We start from the raw sequence: 18,766 nt of genomic DNA on the forward strand, positions 1-18,766 counted from the left end.
TATTCAGTGTCCTAAATAAGGAATGTGATGTCTAGGATTTTCATTAGTAAGTTAGTCTCAATTGATTCATTGGGTAAGTGAAAACCTAGATAGTCTAATCCTTTCTTGGTCCCTCATCCTCTTGTTCTTCCTTCTCTAATTCTATCTCATGTGTTGAGAACTTGCTCACTCTTTGATAGACTTGATTTACAGATAGGCTTAGAAGAATTTGTCATAATTTAAGCGGTCTAGATTCTTGGCAATACCTTTCTACCACAAGGAATCTAAGGTTAGAGAATCTAATGGAAGAAGTCATTGTTTCATTGCGTATTTGGAACTTTCTACATCTTAGTGTTTGTTTTAATTTACTAATCTGATGTTCATATATATGCCATGCTATTATATGTTTTTATTTTGTTTTTGGAAAAATAATAAAGAGCATGCATCTAGATACAAATTTCAAGATCCTACATTAACATCCTCTTTATTCATACTTGTATCACTTTGCTTTGATTGCTCTTCTGCTTTAGAATGTATTGGTGCTAAACTTATAGCTTGTTTTCTTATGTCACACTTGTTCTTTTTATTGTCCAACTTACTCTTTTGTACTGTGATGAACTCATTTTTAGAGGATGACCACGGTCTTTAGTTCCCACACGCTTCATATCTAAGTGTACCAACTATTTTCCACATTTACATCTTACCATGGCATTCCCAATAGATTCTGGTCCTTGTTGTGTTGCTTTAGAGTCTAACACTTCCTCATTATTCTTACCTTGGACAGATCGACTGTTACTCCATTCTAGGATATTGTATTTTTTCCAAATTACTTTTCTTGTTCATGACTTCCATTCTTAACCCCGCTTGCAACATAAATCTTGGTGATATTCTCTTTTTATGCTATAGTAAAATGGCAGGGAAAAGAATGGGAGAAAAACTGCTATTATTTTATTATTTTTTTATCATTAACAATACAACCCTAGCACACAATTTATAGATGGGAATAGACGACTTTCCTTTTCTATTTTAGGACATTGAACAATAATAGGAAACTGTTATTATACCTATATCATATATATAAAGACAAATATTTTAATTAAATAACAAAAGAAATTTAAAATCTTCAACACTCCCCCTCAAGTTGGACTGTATACATCTTTCAAACCCTGCTTGATAATCATCTTCTCGAACAGAGGTTTGGCAAGAGATCAAGAATGTACTTCCTTTGTGATACAAAAATCCCACTTTTGTTTCTTAGAACTTCCATTCCTAAAAAATATGGCAATTGGCCCAAGTCTTTGATCTCAAATTCCTTTTTTAATTTCTCCTTTAATCTTTGTCATCTCGATTGCATCATTACTAGTGAGTATAATGTCATCCACATACACAATGAGGATTGTCAACTTATTGAGAGCTTGCCTTATGAAGAGAGTATGGTCTCCATGTGCTTGTTTGTAACCTTGTATTACAACTGCTTTTGGGAATCTGTCGAACAAGGCTCTTGGTGATTGCTTTAAACCATAAAGCCATTTCTTCAACTTGTCAAATCTAGGAGGTAAATCCATATAGACTTCCTCTACCAGATCACCATTTAAGAAGGCATTTTTAATGTCTAATTGTTGTAAACTCCAATCAAGGTTAGCAATAATAGACAACAAAATTATGACTGTATTAAGTTTGGAAACAAGGGCGAAAGTCTCTTAGTAATCTATGCCATATGTCTGACTATACCCTTTGGCCACTAGTCTAGCTTTATACCTCTCCAAAGACCCATCAGATTTGTACTTGACAGTGAACATTCACTTGCATCTAACTAAAGTTTTACCCTCTGTTTTATCAACTACTTCCCATGTATAATTCTTCTTTAGAACTAGCATTTCATCTAATACAGCATGTCTCCAACCTGGAATTTTAAGGGCCTCCTTAATCCCTTTTAGAATCTCAACATCAGACAAATTAGCTACAAAGTTTGAGCAGTAGTAGACAAATAATTATAAGAAACATAATAAGAGATTGGATGCTGAGTGCAAGATCTGACCCCTTTCCTTGTAGCTATAGGAAGATCAAGATCAATAATCATAGGATTCGTACATGTTTCATGATTTGGGATAGATTCTTGATAGTGTTCAGAGCATGGTAGTCTTCAACGGTTGATGATTATTTCACCATGTATAAACATGAAGCTCACGTTGTTGTTGAGCTTCTCCCCCTGTCTGAGAATTCTTGGTAATGTTTGGCATTGATTTTTCTGGTGAATCGGGTGCGAAAGGTTGTATGAGTGTTGGATTGTTTGGAGGATTAGGTATAAAGTTAGGAACAGATGGTGGAGAGATAGGCTGAATAGGAACACTAAGTTCCCAAAAATTATCTTCATGTGTTGAATTCTCCCCTGAAGATGATTTTTTTGATAAAAAGAGGTATCCTAAAAAAAAGTGACATCTATAGACACAATGATTTCATGTGAAGTTGGCGAGTAACATTTATAGCCCTTTTGTGTTGGTGAATAACCAAGAAAGATGCATTTGAAAGATCGACGATCCCACTTAGACCTATTTGGAGAGTTATTATGAAGAAAGACAGTACATCCAAAAACTCTAAGAGGAATAATCCCTATAATTCTTGAGTGTGGGTAACTATGGAGAACAACAACATATGTTTGAAACTGTAGGACACAGCTAGGCATCCTATTAATCAAATATGCAGCAGTAAGAATGACACCACACCAAAATATCCTAGGAACATTCATTGTAAACATAAGAGAGCGAGCCACTTCAAGGAGATGCTTATTTTTTTATTTGGCAACCCCATTTTGTTGGGGAGTATAAATTCATGAGCTTTGATGAATGATGATATGGGCTAAAAGATATGGCCCAATGATAGAATTGAAATAATCCTTACCATTATCGGTGTGAAATATCTCAATATTAGCTTGAAATTGGGTTTGAACCATTTTGTGAAAATTTTGAAAATTTTGTGCAGTCTCAGATTTTTCTTTCATTAGATAAACCTGCGTTATCCTAGTATGGTCATCAATAAAAGTAATGAACCATTTGAACTTATTGCAATTTTGGATTCGAGAAGGTCCCCAAATATAATTGTGGATCATAACAAAGGATTTCGAAGATTGGTAGGGGTGTGATTTGAAACTAGTTCTATGGTGCTTTGCAAATTGATAAACATCACATTGAAGAAAAACTAGCTCTTTATTTAAAAATAAATCTTAAACAAATGTTTTAAATAAATAAAATTAGGATGGATCAACCTACGGTGCCATAACATTATGAAATGATTGTTTGACATATAGGAAAAAACAGAGACATGATTAGGAGCTTGTTTAGCCATGGGAAATGTATCCTCAAAAAAGTAAAGGCTACCATGTCTCTTAGCACTTCCAATCCTCCTCCCCAAGCGATCTTGAAATAAACATGAATCTCGTGAGAATCGAACATGAAAATTCAAATCAGTAGTCAACTTGCTGATAAACAATAAATTGCAGATGAGTCGTGGTACATGGAGAATAGAAAAGGTGTAATATTGGGAGCCAATTTTATGGAACCTGTGTCACCACAACTGATAAAGATCCATTAGCAATATGAATTTTTACATTTCCTAGACTCAAAGAATAGGTCGAGAAAAAACTCCCTTGGCTGGTCATATGATTCGTTGCACCAGAGTCTATAATCCAAGGTCCAAGTTAAAAAAATAACAGAGGATAAACAAATGCCTTGATGTGCTAGAAAAAAGCCTCCAGATGGTCTTGAAGCATTGAGCAGGTTGTAAACTTGTTCAATCTGGTCCTTGGTTAATGAAAGAGAATGTAATTGGTCACCAACACTAGATTTGGAGTCTACATTGTAAGAGAAACTTGTTGAGTTAGAGGTACTTGCCGAGTTAGTCTTGGCTCGCCTAGCCTCATCTTGACGTGCAACTTTTTCTTGCCAGTTTGAAGGTCTCCCATGAAGTTTCCAACAAGTGTCATGAGTCTGATGTGGTCTATTGCAATGATCACACAAAAGTTTACCTGGTTTTCTACCCACCCTATGATCACCAAGAGAACCAGGATTGTTTTCTTAAGAGGGACGTATAATCATTTTTTAATTAGGGGAGAGATCGCTCTGAAGGATCACTCATCATCTTCTTTTTCTAGGCTTCCTCACGTCGTACTTTTGCAAAAATCTCATCAATATGAAGTATAGGTTTTATAGCTAGTGTCTGACCACTTACCTCATCCAAATCCTTGTTCATCCCCGAAAAAAAGTCATAGAACATTTCTTTGTCAACAATGGATTGATTAGGAGTCGCACTTCCGAACAATGCCAATTGTGATTGTTAAAAAAATCTAACTCCAGCCAAACCATATAAAGAGAGTTAAAATATTTTTTAACACTTTGATCTCCTTGCCTCAATGTTCTTGCCATGTCTCGTAAGTCATACATCAATGTAGATTTGTCAAGATCTGACTAGCGGCGTAGCACGACATCCCACATCTTTTCAGCTGTAGGATAAAGAAGAAAATTTTGGCCGATGTTTTCCATCATGGAATTGATAATCCAAGCCATAACAATTGAATTTTTGGCATCCCAAGTGTTGAAAGTAGGATTAGATTCATTTGGAGACAGTTTGGAGCCATCAATATACCCCAGTTTACCGCTCCCGCGAAGAACCATTCGAAGAGTAGTGGACCATTGAAGAAAATTATGTCCAGTGAATTTATGGGATGTAATTTGAAGAGATGCTAGAGTGTGATCACTGGAGGCAGCCAAGATAGGAATGGCAGTGGTGATTGTGGATGAGGCACCAGGGACAATAGTCTCAGATGAGTCATTGGAGACAATCGCCCCATCCTTTGATGCACCTGTAAGAGCTCGATACATCCCTTTAACCACTATTTCTCTGATACCATATAGTAAAATGGTAGGGAAAAGAAAGAGAGAAAAACTGCTACTATTTTATTATTTTATGATGATTACCAATGCAGCCCTAGCAGACAATTTATAGATAGGAAAAGACGAATTTCCTTTTCTACATTTTAGGACATTAACAATAATAGGAAACTACTATTATACATATATCATATATATAGAGATAAATATTTAATTAAATAACAAAATAATTTAAAATCTTCAACATATGCTTTCCCCTATTCGTCCAAAAGATCTTACTGTTATGTTGTCATTGGTTGCTTCGGACCTATTTGGTAGTCCTTGACTTACTATTCTCGATAATTATTGTGCCATTGGCATCCTTTCTTAAATTCGTTGTCGTAGGTGAACGTCTTTAGATCATAGGTGTTGAATACATGATGAGTTCGTTGTCAATCATTCCTTGACTCCATTTCAGTTATGTCAAAGAATGAAATCTTCTTTTTCTTCCATGGATGTACGTTCGCTTTGCATTTTCTGTCTCTTTGGTCGTCGTACTTCCTTGTTGACAATCATGCCTCGTTTTACTATCCAACAGGTACTAGCGGTTGTGCCACATTCGTTAATGTTTATCTTGATCACGTCTTCTGAGAATCTTTGGTCTTTCATAGCAGCACACACATCTACCTAGTTAACAACATTACCCCCTAGAAAGTAATTGTTAGGATTTTATGCCCTAATTAAAACTCAATTTCTTTGTAATCTCATTTATTATCAATTAAAGAATAGAAATCATTTTTTGACTTGGTCAATCACTTTGCTCACATTTTTTATTTTCATGATTATTTGTTTAATATAAACTTCTATTGAATCCCGAGCATATAGCTAATCGTATTTATAGTGATGTAATCACAGTGGAATATAAATATGATTATATGTTCAAAATAAGTTAGTCCTAAGTTTAATCAGTGCACAGGATTTACACTGACTTGCCAATCTACGATATCATCTACTTACACATTGTGGTGTTATGTTCTTTCCAGAATATTAGCAAAGTAGATAATATCGGATGTATTTGTTACATCAGACTGGACCGATATTGACAATTGATAGGATAAGTAAGCATACTATTATTATCTATTCCATTCATATCATATAGTTGACCATAGGTCAATTCAATCTCAATTCTTAGTGGTTAGTATTCTAATTGATTGTATTATTTGAGTTCTTTGACTTGTTCGTTACCAGCTTACCCTACGGACTAGCCCATACTTACATCTTGGGAACTCGGTAATATAATTGAGTGGGAGTGTTAATCATAGATATGAACATCTATAGCTTCTGATGAAGAAGTGAAACGATAGTTTCCTTTTAGTTTGGTTCAAGGTGTTAAATGATAGAGATCTCATTTCAGTAATTAAATTAGTTTACTGAAATATCATTTACAAGGAACTAAGTGTTTTAATGATAAAATACAATGAGGGGTAAAACGGTATTTTAGTCCCATCTCATTGTAGACCGTCTATAGAGGATTGAGTGGCAAATATGGTTGTAACAATGGATAATTAATAGCGTATCTATATTTTTTATAGAGCGTTCTGTGAATTCAAGAGTGCAATTCCAAGTCTTTAGTGGAGTCGCGAGGAATTAATAAGTTAGTAAATTTATTTGTTAGATTTATGATAACTTATTGGAACTTAATTTCATGGGCCCATGGTCCCCACTGTACCTTGGATAAAATCATCTAGATAGTCTCAATTAATTGATTTAATTATCAATTAGAATTATCAAAGTCGATCAGGTCATTTTTGGATAGTTTCACAGAGTTATGTAACTTTGAGAAGAAAAGAGAAATTAGGGCAGATTTATTAATTAAGATAAATTGGTATCTAAATTAATAAATAAGTTTAAATCAAGGTTCAAATTATAAATAATTAATTTGATAAAGGATTTAAATAACTATTTAATTAATTAAATCAATAAAAAATAATACAAGTCTTGATTTTAAGTCCAATGGGCTTATAATCAAATGAGAAATTTCACGGGGCTAAAGCCCATGATAATTTCGACCTAGGGTCGTTAATTGGATATTATTTTATTGATTTTTTAATTAAATAAATGACATAATTGAGTCTATAAAAGGATTGTTAAGAGATAGTTGAAAACACAAGAGAAGTTCAGAAGTAAAAAATACAAGTTTCTGATAGTTTTTAGATTCTCTCTAAATACAAGTCATTTTCTAAGCCTCTTAGTTCTTGTCTTTTCTTCTCTTTGTATCTATCTCATGTGTTGAGAATTGCCCACTCTAGTCTAGGTGATTCCAATGATACTTTGGAAGACTGTGAAGATAATAGAAGATCGGTTCAGTTTCTTGATAATACTCCGCAACTGAAAGGATACAAGGGTTAGAGAAACTGAAGGAAGGACTCTTTCATTCCGTTGCGTATAATGTAAGTATTCTTATCATTATTTCTCTTTGAATTCAGTTTTAGAAACATGTTCTAGGTTATCTCATATTAATTTGTTTAATATTAGATCTACATGAAAATAAATAAAGATCATGTATAAGTTTTCCTAACAGTAATATCGTGGAGAAAATCTCCCTAAATACCTCGCAAGGTTTGACTATCAATTGACTTGCATACTTCAAAATCAACTTTTACGTTTAAGAGTATTTTGGGGTAGAAAGGTGACCTTTCTTTTTGGTTCAACTTTTCACGACCTTTTCTTGAGTCCATTCATGTGTTCTCTCTTTGTCATTCATTTTTTGTCAACTTATTTTCATCACATGTCCTTTTCTAACCATATATGTAGCCAAAATTTAGTTTCTCATTCCCTAATGTGCCTACGACTGCGTTCAGGACAGTTGTGTTCCTCTTCTTTAATAGTCATCACTTGTTTATTCTTCTTTCCATTTTCTCCTATTGTTTGCCCATGGTTGCTTTCTAGTTGTCTCTATTCTTCTCTTGATAAGCATCTTTAAACAACCTCCGAAAAATATTTAAGGTCATAATGCTCATCTAGGGCATAATAAACTTCTATCACTTCAATCATCTTACTATCATCAAGAGTAGACTCTACTAGATGATACATGAGCATATTCTAAAAGAACCTTTGACTATCTAGTTCCTCCACATATCCAATGATGAAATACCAGACTAACATGTCACATAGTATGTTTTCTTTGAGACATTTCTTATGTACCAAACTTATCCACTTTCTTTTGCACTCATGGCATTTGCAGTACTATTCTCAATAGTTGGTGCTTCTTCAATATTGTTTGTAAGCCTCCATCCATATTGTCTCTAGAATTTGATCACTTATTGTTTCGATGAAATCAACCCTTTTGATCTATTTTCGTTCTCCTTTGGGATGACTTCATTCTCCTACGCATGGTGTCTTGAATCATCTCAGACAAAACCCCAAGCTTCGCTAGGTCAGTCACCATTCTAATCGGTCTAAGCACTTTCATGTTATTGCTATCCATGCATAAGAATAAGTATACACTTACATATAGAAAAAAATAAATGACTAAAATAACTTCTCGATTCAAATATAAATTTACCTTAGAGCATTCAAACATTGCATATAACTGTTTCTCGAGAACTTCACTCACAACATAAAATTATCAACTACTTGCATATCATCATTTTCGAGAACATAAATTCTCAAAACTTGTTTGCCAATAGTAATAATGAACATGAGAATTTTTCAAACAATTGCATAAAAACTTGCTAGGAGAAAAAATAAATTCTCAAACATGCATATTAATTAACCCAAAATTGGACATGATAATGTTGCATATGAAGAAGACACGTGGCAGTAAAATGCATTGAAATTCCAACAAGCTGGTCGAGATGAGTGTGTTGCTCGAGTGTGCTCCATCAGCATGAAGGAGGTTAATTACCTTGCAGAGATTGAAGTCCATGAAGCTTACTGCTTGAATGGAATAGCACTAGCCAGAGGCACAACCACCTTATGAAGATACTCGAAGGGAGACATGCTTGATGGACAAGTCATTCAACAAGAATGATCCAGATTTCACAAGATATTTTATGTAACTGATATTTTAATTTAATTTTTGTATTATTTTGAATATGTAATCATAACAATCCCACACTACACGTGTAGGGCCTAGATTATTTTGTAGGGCCCATAGCCACTTAAAAGACTCTATACATAGATATCTCTCAATGTCATTATTTTCTAAAGCGCACTTTACATACAAAATCCTATCGAATTGTATTCTTTCTCAGGCTTGGAAAACTCAGTTGAACCTTGTTCTTCTTGATCTTGAGTATGTGACTTTCTTGATTAATAAAAGTGCAAGTGGACGTAGGTCATTACCAACTCTTGGGGTCGAAGCGTTATAAATACCTTGTGTCGTTTTACTTGAATTCAGCTCTTTTAAATTATTTACTGTCGTTCAAATTGACTCAATGTCATTGACCAAAATGCTGGTCAACATTTTGGTGCTTTCATTGAGAGCTGAAATTCAAGTCACAATCTACCAGATCTGTTTGAATCAATGGCTATCATTACTAGAAGCCAAATCCAGGAATGTAGTGCACCAAATTTTTTTTTTTTTAGATTATTAAAATTTTGTGATTTATTTTATTTAAATGTTAAGTGTGATGAATTGTTTTATTTAAATGTTGTTTATTTTATTTAGTTGTTGTTTGTTTTATTTGATTGTTTGTTATTTTATTTAATTGTTAGAATTGTTTGGTATAATCTTTTTGAAGTTAAATTTGTTAATTGTTTGTTTGGTTATTTATTTTAATATGTGAATAATTGTGTAACATGTTTATTTTACTATTAGTGTTACATTTTAAATAAGTGTGACAATTGATGTGATTATGTGAGATTTGGTTGAATGCACAAAGGTGCATGGTAGATAATGATGCACCCTAGTGATTTAGTGTGTGCTACTGCATGGTAGCATGGTACACATGTGAAGATTTTCTACAGACTTTATACTTCCTTATATTAGATTTTATTTGAATTAATTTATAAAAAAAATAAAAAGAAAAGGGAAATGAAGATGCTTGGACGTGTGAACCTAAATGGGAAAGGAAGATTGAGATTTCTATTGTATTTGGGTCAATTCTAGTTATCATCTTATTTCCATAATTTTTTTTTTAAATAAAATAAATTAAAAAAATAAGGTGATAATGTTGTTTTGGGAAATGAAGTGATCATCTTTTATTTTTTCACCTATTGTGATATAATTAAATAAATATGAATTAAGACAAATTTTGGAAGAGAATAGGAAAGTTGCCTTTTTCTTTTATTGAGTCATTATGGGAAAATTAGGATATAGAGGGAATGGGAAAAATGGAAGAGCATTATGCTCTTGGGGCTGCCAAATTATAGAGAGAAGAGAGAGAAAGAGAGGGCGTGACCTAGAGAGAGAAGGAGAAGAAGAAAGAAAGGAAGAAGGAGAAGAAGAAAGGTTCAAGCTAGGGTAAAGCTCTTGTTTTGCTTTATGATTTCTTATGTTAAATCTAGTATATTGATTTGGGTTGTCTCTAACTTTGTTCATCTTTTCTCCATCTTGATTATTCAAAATATACAACCCCTAGGGTTTGAGCAAGGAGGTTATTGGATTCTTGATTGGATTGGATTCTTGATTTTCTATCAAGAAGAGGTATTGAAATCCCTCCCTAAATTTTTGTGATTTTTGGTTTTGATGGATCGATTATTACACTACAAGAAATCTGATCTTTACCTACCAATATATATTGGTAGGGAAAGTAGGGTTTTGCCTACCAATATTTATTGGTAGAAAATATTAGTAGGTAAATGCTAGTCCATTATATTATATTTCAAAACATAGCTTTACCTACCAATAATATCAGTAGGTAATGATTTTTACCTACGTATATTATGGAGGGAAATTTTTTAACCATTCCCGCTCAATTTTCCCCCCATTTTTTATTTTCATTATATTATTTTATTATTATAAATGCTTATTTGGAAGCTTATGTGGAGTAAATAATATGATGTGTACACAATGTATAACATGTGGCATGCCACGTGTGTACATAGTTGGAAAAAATATAAATAACATATATTTGAGTATTTATTTCAGCCACACACAAGATGATTTTAATTTAAATAAAAAAGAAATTGTGTATTAGGTATCAGATTTTTTGTAATTAAGTAAATAAGAAAATTTGTAAATAAAAAAAAAATCTGAAACATAAAGCTTCTCTTTTCCTCTATCTTCCCCGAAGCCCTCTTTCTTTCTCTCTGACTACTGTGTTGCCTCTGCCAGGCCTGAATGTCCATCGTCCCATCGCCGAAGCCGTACACGCGCCAGCCCAATCGAACTGTCGGCCCTCGAAATGTCGACCCCCACGAGCTCACCACCATACGCGCTGCCCAGGGCTGTCAACCAATGGTCCGAAGCCGTCCGCCTCTTGCACTTTCTGGTGAGATTCCGACTAGCCCAAGCCTCTAGTTTGAAGAAGGGCACGGGGAAGAGGTGTGGGTCTGGGCTCGTGGTCTTCCTCATCTTAGATGCGGGCTCAATGGCGGGGATGGGGATCTACGTACGTTGTGGGGGCTTTGGGGAACAGCTGGGTTTGATATCTCTCTCCCACTTACACTCACGGTAACTCACCTCTCTCCCATGGTATCTCTCTATGTTGTTATATGTAAATATGATATATATATGTATATATTGCTGCTGAAAGTAATATAGTTGATAGCATAAAAATTAGAGTTGTTGCTATTTTTTTTATTATGCATTCAAGTTGCTTAAGAGCGTGCTAGAGAAGTTTAGACTAGAGTGTATTTTGATTTCTTAGTCGAGGCCTCTTTAAAACCAACTCAGGATTCACCACTGATTTCATAAAAGAACCAGGTCTCTACAAAACCGTGTTTTACTGGAGTAAAACCTTTTCTTGGCAGATCAATTTCATTTCTCAAATGTAAGCCTTTTCTTTTTGTCACACACACACACACATATATATATGTACACAGACATGTTATGTTCAGGTCTCATAAAAGGGAAATGAAATAAAGTTACTGAAGCTTAATTTGCAGATGGGAGAGTTAGCGGCGGAGAAGCATGCCAATTACATTGTATCAGTGGAAAAGGTGTGTTCTATCCCAAATTACACCCTCATATCGAATAGCGTTTGTATATCTAAAGGTATGTGAAATTTGTTGAAATCAGAAAAAAGGGTCATTTGAATCTGTGGTGATTGAGCATTTGAGAATGAATGGAGCATATTGGGGGCTCACCATTCTTGACTTATTGGGAAAGCTTCATGTTGTGGATGTTGATCAAATTATTTCATGGCTCATAAGTTGCCAACATGAGTCAGGTTTGTAAAAAGATGTTTTTGAAGATTCTTTTTTTATATATATATTGGCTTTTAGATGACGAGGAATGGATTAAGACAGAAAACTTAAAGTTGTTATTGCTATGGACAAAGTGGTCACTAATTAGTTTCTCTGCCTTATTTATTTATTTTTATACAGGTGGTTTTGGTGGTAACATTGGGCATGATCCACATGTAATGTATACCCTAAGTGTTGTGCAAGTTTTAGCCCTCTTTAACAAGCTTGATGTTCTAGACATTGAGAAGGTGTCAAATTGTATCCTTTTTACCATTTGTTTATTTCAAATTACTTTTACACAAGTTTGAAAAGAAATCTTCTTTCATCTTATTACAAATGTTTAATTTTATTTTTGGCTATGCATTCTGGAGCTAGTGTAGCTTTGCTAGCTTAAAAAAGGATAGATGATTACTTGGCTTATGAGATTTTATAACTTAGCAAAATTGGTAATTATTAGTAATTACTATTGAATGCATAGTCCAATTAAACTTTATTGCGTTACTTAGCTATTAAATCAGATGTTGCTGGGCTGCAAAATGAAGATGGATCATTTTCCGGGGATGAATGGGGTGAAGTTGATACAAGGTAGTCTTGTCTCCTATTTTCTTCTTTGCCTCTTGTTTTGTTGAAGTTAGTATTCATTGATTTTTTTTTGTCTTTAAATTGCATTAGATTCTCCTATATTGCAATATGCTGCCTTGCATTGGTGCATCAGTTGAATAAAATTAATGTTGAGAAGGCTGTGAAGTATATAGTTAGTTGCAAAAACCTGGATGGTGGATTTGGATGTACACCGGGTGGAGAGTCTCATGCTGGGCAAAGTAAGTTACAAGTCTATTGCAATATGAGTTTATTAAGTTTTGATTTTGGATTTATACCTCGTGTGATTTACTTCTATTGTCAGGGTGTTAAATTTAGTCCAGTCAAGAATAACAATGATGTTTTGTCACCATCACTGCAGTTTTCTGTTGTGTGGGAGCTCTTGGTATTACAGGGTCTCTGCATCATATCGACAAAGACCTTCTCGGGTGGTGGTTGTGTGAGCGGCAAGTCAAATCTGGAGGTCTTAATGGGCGCCCAGAGACACTTCCAGTTGTATGTAGAATTCTTATTTAAAAAGAAATTGCTTTGTTTATTTTTTACAAGATACATTTAGAGCCCTGCATCTTGGACCTCCACTTATTCATTGAATCATTTGAGCTAGTCTCAAGTGGCAAAAGAAACAAATATTTGTTAAAGCCTATTGAATTAGTTTTCTTAACTAGGTCTGCTATTCATGGTGGGTCCTTTCTAGCCTGATCATGATTGACAGAGTACATTGGATTAACAAGGAAAAACTTGTGAAGTTCATCTTAGACTGCCAGGTAATCTTATAACTATGCAAAGTACTCTTATCTTTCAGATCATCATGTTGGGAACAGGGACATTTTCACTCTTACCTCTGAGGATTTTGGTTAATTTTTGTAATCTCAGGATGTAGAAAATGGAGGAATTTCAGATAGACCAGATGATGCAGTTGATGTCTACCACACATACTTTGGTGTAGCTTGTAAAATTACTTGAGTTCTTTCATTTTCTTTTGAATTTGCATGCCGCCCTCTCTCTATGAAAGTTAACAGTCTAGGATGCATTGCATTTTGAAAGCATCTGTAATGCCAAAATTTCGGATTTAACTATTTGTCCTCTATTATAAGTTATGTTCATAAAATTGGTACTATTTCATAGTTTAGGAAGGGTAAGATAATAGAGAGAGACACGTGGGGATAGTTGAGTAATCACTTCTATGGGTTTGCATTTTTTTTTTGTCTATGAAATTTTGAACGTAGGAATTTAGGAAACAGTGTAGTTATCTCTTTGGCTTGTGCCCTGAATTTCATTAGGTGCTAATTAAATGGTCTTTGTGTTGCATTTTATTTTTATGACATGAAATATGGTTGATGCAGGACTTTCACTTCTTGAATATCCAGGATTGAAAGCCATAGATCCAGCCTATGCTTTGCCGGTTGATGTTGTAAATAGAATTTTCTTGGGCAAATAATGATCCTGAAGAACAACTTATGATTCTAATTATAACTGAACTCATTGTTTTCTCTTTTATAAGAAATAATGAAAATAATATATCTTTATATTGAAGTAGAAATATATTGTTAAAGGGATAATGCTTTGGACATTATTTTGAATCAAATGCAGTCTCGTGATCGTGGTCATTTGAATATGCCAGCTGATGAAAGAGAAAAGAGACACCAGCATAATTTCATGCATGTAACAACTCATACATCTCAAGAATGGGCTGCAACCTTTGTTAGGTATGCTCATATATAGCATTAGCATTAGCATGTATGATTTATAGATAATGAAACCTTCTCAATGTGGAGATTGACATGTATTCTAGGATTTCAAATTTCACTTCTATTCTAAGAAGGAAAAATATTTATCTGTTCATACCAGGTAGTGTTTCTTTTTCAGGCTTTATTCTAATCTAGTGTCATTTTTTGTTTCTCCATTTCAGTGAACTTAATGATACTATTGTGGAAGCTCAACTGAGGACTAGGCAAGTTCCACCTCTACTTCCTATGAAAGAAGTCGTTGATCACTATTTGGAATCTAATAATAGATGATTCTTAGTTTATTTATATTAATTTACCAAGGAATGGAATGAACTTTATGAAGTTTTTTTTATTTTGGTAAGGGTAACCTTAAAATTATAACTTTATGACTTATTTTAGTATTGAGCATTATAAAGAATTTTAGCATTAAACATTTTATTATTGAATGGTTTTTTTCTAGTTTATTTCTAATATATAACATTTATAAATAACTGTTATTATCTTTTACCTACACATAACCATTAAATTTGAACAAAATATAAATTGTGTAACAAACCAATAAAATAATGCTATGTGGGCTAATAAAATGACACCACGTAGGATGCCACATATGATGCCACGCAGAATGCCACATAGGATGCCACATCATCAGACACGTAAAACTACAAAAACCATGTCAGCATACACGTAGGATGCCATGTCATCAAACACGTCATTTGATGACTCATCAATTGATTTATAACTTAGTGGGGTCCACTGATTCTTTTACCTACCAGTGTTAATAAGTGTAGGTAAAGACTCTTTCCCCACTAACTTTTACCTACCAATCTCTACCAATTCAATATTGGTAGGTAAACCATATTACCCACCATTAGGCTAGTTTTACCTACACTTACAATTGGTAGGTAAAGACCCCATTTTCTTGTAGTGTTAGAGGGATTATGGTTAAAGGGGATTTATGTTTTGGGTAGGAAAAATGGGTACTTTGTGTTCTTGATATCTTGTTGATAATGAGTTGTTTGATTTGCATGAAGGATATTATGGTTTGATATATAAAAGGGTTTTGATGTTGATTTTCTATGTATATTGATTAGTGGTAATTATGAATGCAAATATGGGGTTTTGGCCTAGGCATACCTAAGGATCATCTTGATATTTTGTTTGATGTTGTATGATTTTCAATATATTAGATCCATGTTTTAGGACCTATGTAATTTGGGTAAAATGATAATTGGTAATCTTGCTATTTGGATCCATGAAATTTTGATAGGATGCATGTGATAATGTGAATGAATAAATTATAAGATGCCTGAAAATAATGATAGAAACATGTTAGGTTAATATAAAGGCATATGTGAATATGGTGTTTATGAATTAATGTATGTTATTGTTATTGTTGGTGTTTTGTTGGATTTCATGTGTAGATTCAATGGAATAGAAAAATTGGATTTTATAAGATTGCATGTGAATATGTTAGTAATATTCTTAGAATTATGTATATAATAAGAGCATGATAAGATTTTGGACATGTATGATTTTATGTGAATTTTTTTAGATAAATGATGAATTTCATGAAAAATTAAGCTTGCTGATTTTTGTAAATAATTTGATAAAAGTTTGATAAAAAAAAATGATTTGCATGCATAAGTAATGTCATTGATGTTATGTTAATTTTATGAAATTAAAAAGGGTATTTTAAGTCACAACAAAATGATATTTTACTCAAATAAATACCTACATAATTTTTATTGTATTTTTAGAAAAAATATGAGGTTTTAAATTGAATATGGTGATTTTTAAAGATAAAAATGGTTGCTAGAATTTTTGTAAAAAAAAGTGAAGTGTTTCAATAAAATGAATTTCATGAGTATTTGATATAAAATTAATACCCTAAATCATGGTAATATTAAAAGTGGTATTTTAATACGGTATGAATGCATATTTTGATAAGTTATGATTTTTCTTTATTTTGATTGAGAAAAATATTTAGAATCAATTTATTTGTAATTTTTAAAGAAATTAAATAGTGGCTGAAAGTTTGGTTTAAAAAGTTTAAAAATGATTATTTAATTGTCACATATGGATTTATGTTACATAAAACTAAGTCTTAAATAATTTAAATAAAATATAATTTTCCCACACTTAAATATATATTTTTCTCACATCATTTATGTAACACAATTAACCAAATATTAAATTTGATTTTTCTAAAGAAACATATTAATCATAGGTATTTTAATTAAATTCCAAGCTTTTGTTATTTCTTTGTAATTTGAGAATAATGAATGAAATTGTCACATATTTTATTTTTTTTAAGCTAAATAAAATAATTTTTTGAGAAATTTAATCAACCTAGGAATTTTAAGAAAAATAAAGCATGTTATAAGTCTATTAATTTTAAAACGATGAAAGTATGATATGTAGAATTATCGTTTTTAAAACGACACAATTACGCAATGTTCCCACATATCCATGTTACATGCAAATCCACTTTTACGTCCAAAATTATGTCTATTATTCAACCATGTGGTTTTTATAGAAAGATCATGCATGTAAAATAGATAAAATGAGCATTATTCTTTTATGGCCTTATGTGTAGTTAAGAATAATTGCATGTTATGTGTAACTCTTATTATGTGTGCATGGCCCATGCACACATGAGTTGTATGAAAGGGCAATATAGTAATTTTATGAACCTAAGAAATGTTGTTTTGGTTATGGTATAGGCTCGTTGAAAGGTTGTGAAATTTCTTAGCACGGACCTGAGGTAAGGAAGTTAGATAGATTTTATGATTTCATGCTATGAATGGTAAGACTGTTGTATGAATGAATCGTTATGAATTATGAATGCCATAATGTGATGATATGTGGCTTGTAAGAATATGATATGTTTATGAATGGATGTTAGCGTGATGAACGCGACACATCAAATGAGTTACTAAGGATATAAAGACGTAACTCCTATGTTTATGAATGGATGTTAGCGTGATGAACGCGACACATCAAATGGGTTGCTAAGGATATAAAGACGTAACTCGAGTTACTAAGGATATAAAGACGTAACTCCTAGGGCGGACGCGCTGAGGTTATTCAAGGACCAGAGACTCTTGTTTACCTCATAGGGTGACATGGACAAGTTAGCGGGCCATGTTCATCATGAATGCTATATGAATGTGATATGATGTTATGTCACGATAATGTTATGATATGCTATGATGTTTATGTTACGATAATATTATGATATGCTATGATGTTTATGTTACGATAATGTTATAATATGCTATGATGTTTATGTTACAATAATGTTATGATATGCTATGATGTGTATGTTACGATAATGTTAAGATATGATGATGCCATGATGTTTAAGATGAACGATAGTGTTTGTATTTGTTGTATCCTTACTTGCTTATTGTTTGTACTTCCTTACTGGGCTTTTAGCTCACCCCCTTACTTTCCTTCCAGGTAGCAAATAGGATTTCTCTGTGGCACGCGTGGTGACGTGAGGAGTTCTATCGTCGTAGGGTGTATGGCGTGGGGTATCCTATGGACGGAATAAACGATCACTTTAGGACGCCATTTTAATTATGTTATGTTTTAAGAGACTTTCTAAATTATCAGTGGGACTTAATTATTTAATTTTGTTTCTTTTGAACTTTGCATAAAAACTCATATTTTCTTTTTAAACTAATGGGCCCAACTTGCATTGTTTTAAGCAAGTCCCCACTGAGACCTTTATAAAAAGTGGTTTTCTTTATGGGCCAATGATATGTGAATGTTTTATTAAGTACTAGTCTAGGGCGTTTTTTACAAGGAACCACAAGGGGGAAACCCTACCACTAGACCAGATGACCGCCCTTCGATTTGTCAAATTCCCCTCTGCACCCTGGTCAGCAGGTTCCTCCACCTGGAGACCTTCCTCTACGAGGAAAATTTAAGTGTGATGAACCCCCCTTGGACTTATTTGAAGACCTCAACCCCGATATTGAACAGCTAAAAGAAGTCGTGGGACAAATGCAGGAGTAGTTTGTTGCCATGCATGAAATTTAGGCAGCAGCTTAAGAAGTTGTAGATCAAACCTTGAACAAGTAGAAGCAAGACTTTCAGTCTTGGATGGGTCAATAGCAACGCGCCCTTGAAGCTTGTTAAGAAGAAGTTGGCCATCGTAATAGTGAAGCAGCAAGGCTGCTAGAGGTTTTCTTGCAACAAACTCAAGTTACAAGACCTCGACCAATGAATCCTCAA

The 18,766-nt window shown here is 33.4% G+C and overlaps 1 long non-coding RNA gene and 1 pseudogene across 1 annotated transcript; both read left to right on the top strand.

The window, feature by feature from the left end:
• The first annotated feature begins 10,103 nt into the window (after positions 1–10,103).
• LOC133821345 (uncharacterized) lies at positions 10,104–18,293 on the top strand. Its single transcript, XR_009887498.1, has 3 exons — positions 10,104–10,308; positions 10,427–10,491; positions 17,987–18,293. It is a non-coding gene; the product is annotated as an uncharacterized LOC133821345 (long non-coding RNA).
• Positions 11,746–14,285, top strand: LOC133821344 (geranylgeranyl transferase type-2 subunit beta 1-like; annotated as a pseudogene).
• Positions 18,294–18,766: the final 473 nt, after the last annotated feature.

The sequence above is a fragment of the Humulus lupulus genome, chromosome 3, assembly GCF_963169125.1.
Source record: "Humulus lupulus chromosome 3, drHumLupu1.1, whole genome shotgun sequence".
Lineage (NCBI taxonomy): Eukaryota > Viridiplantae > Streptophyta > Magnoliopsida > Rosales > Cannabaceae > Humulus > Humulus lupulus.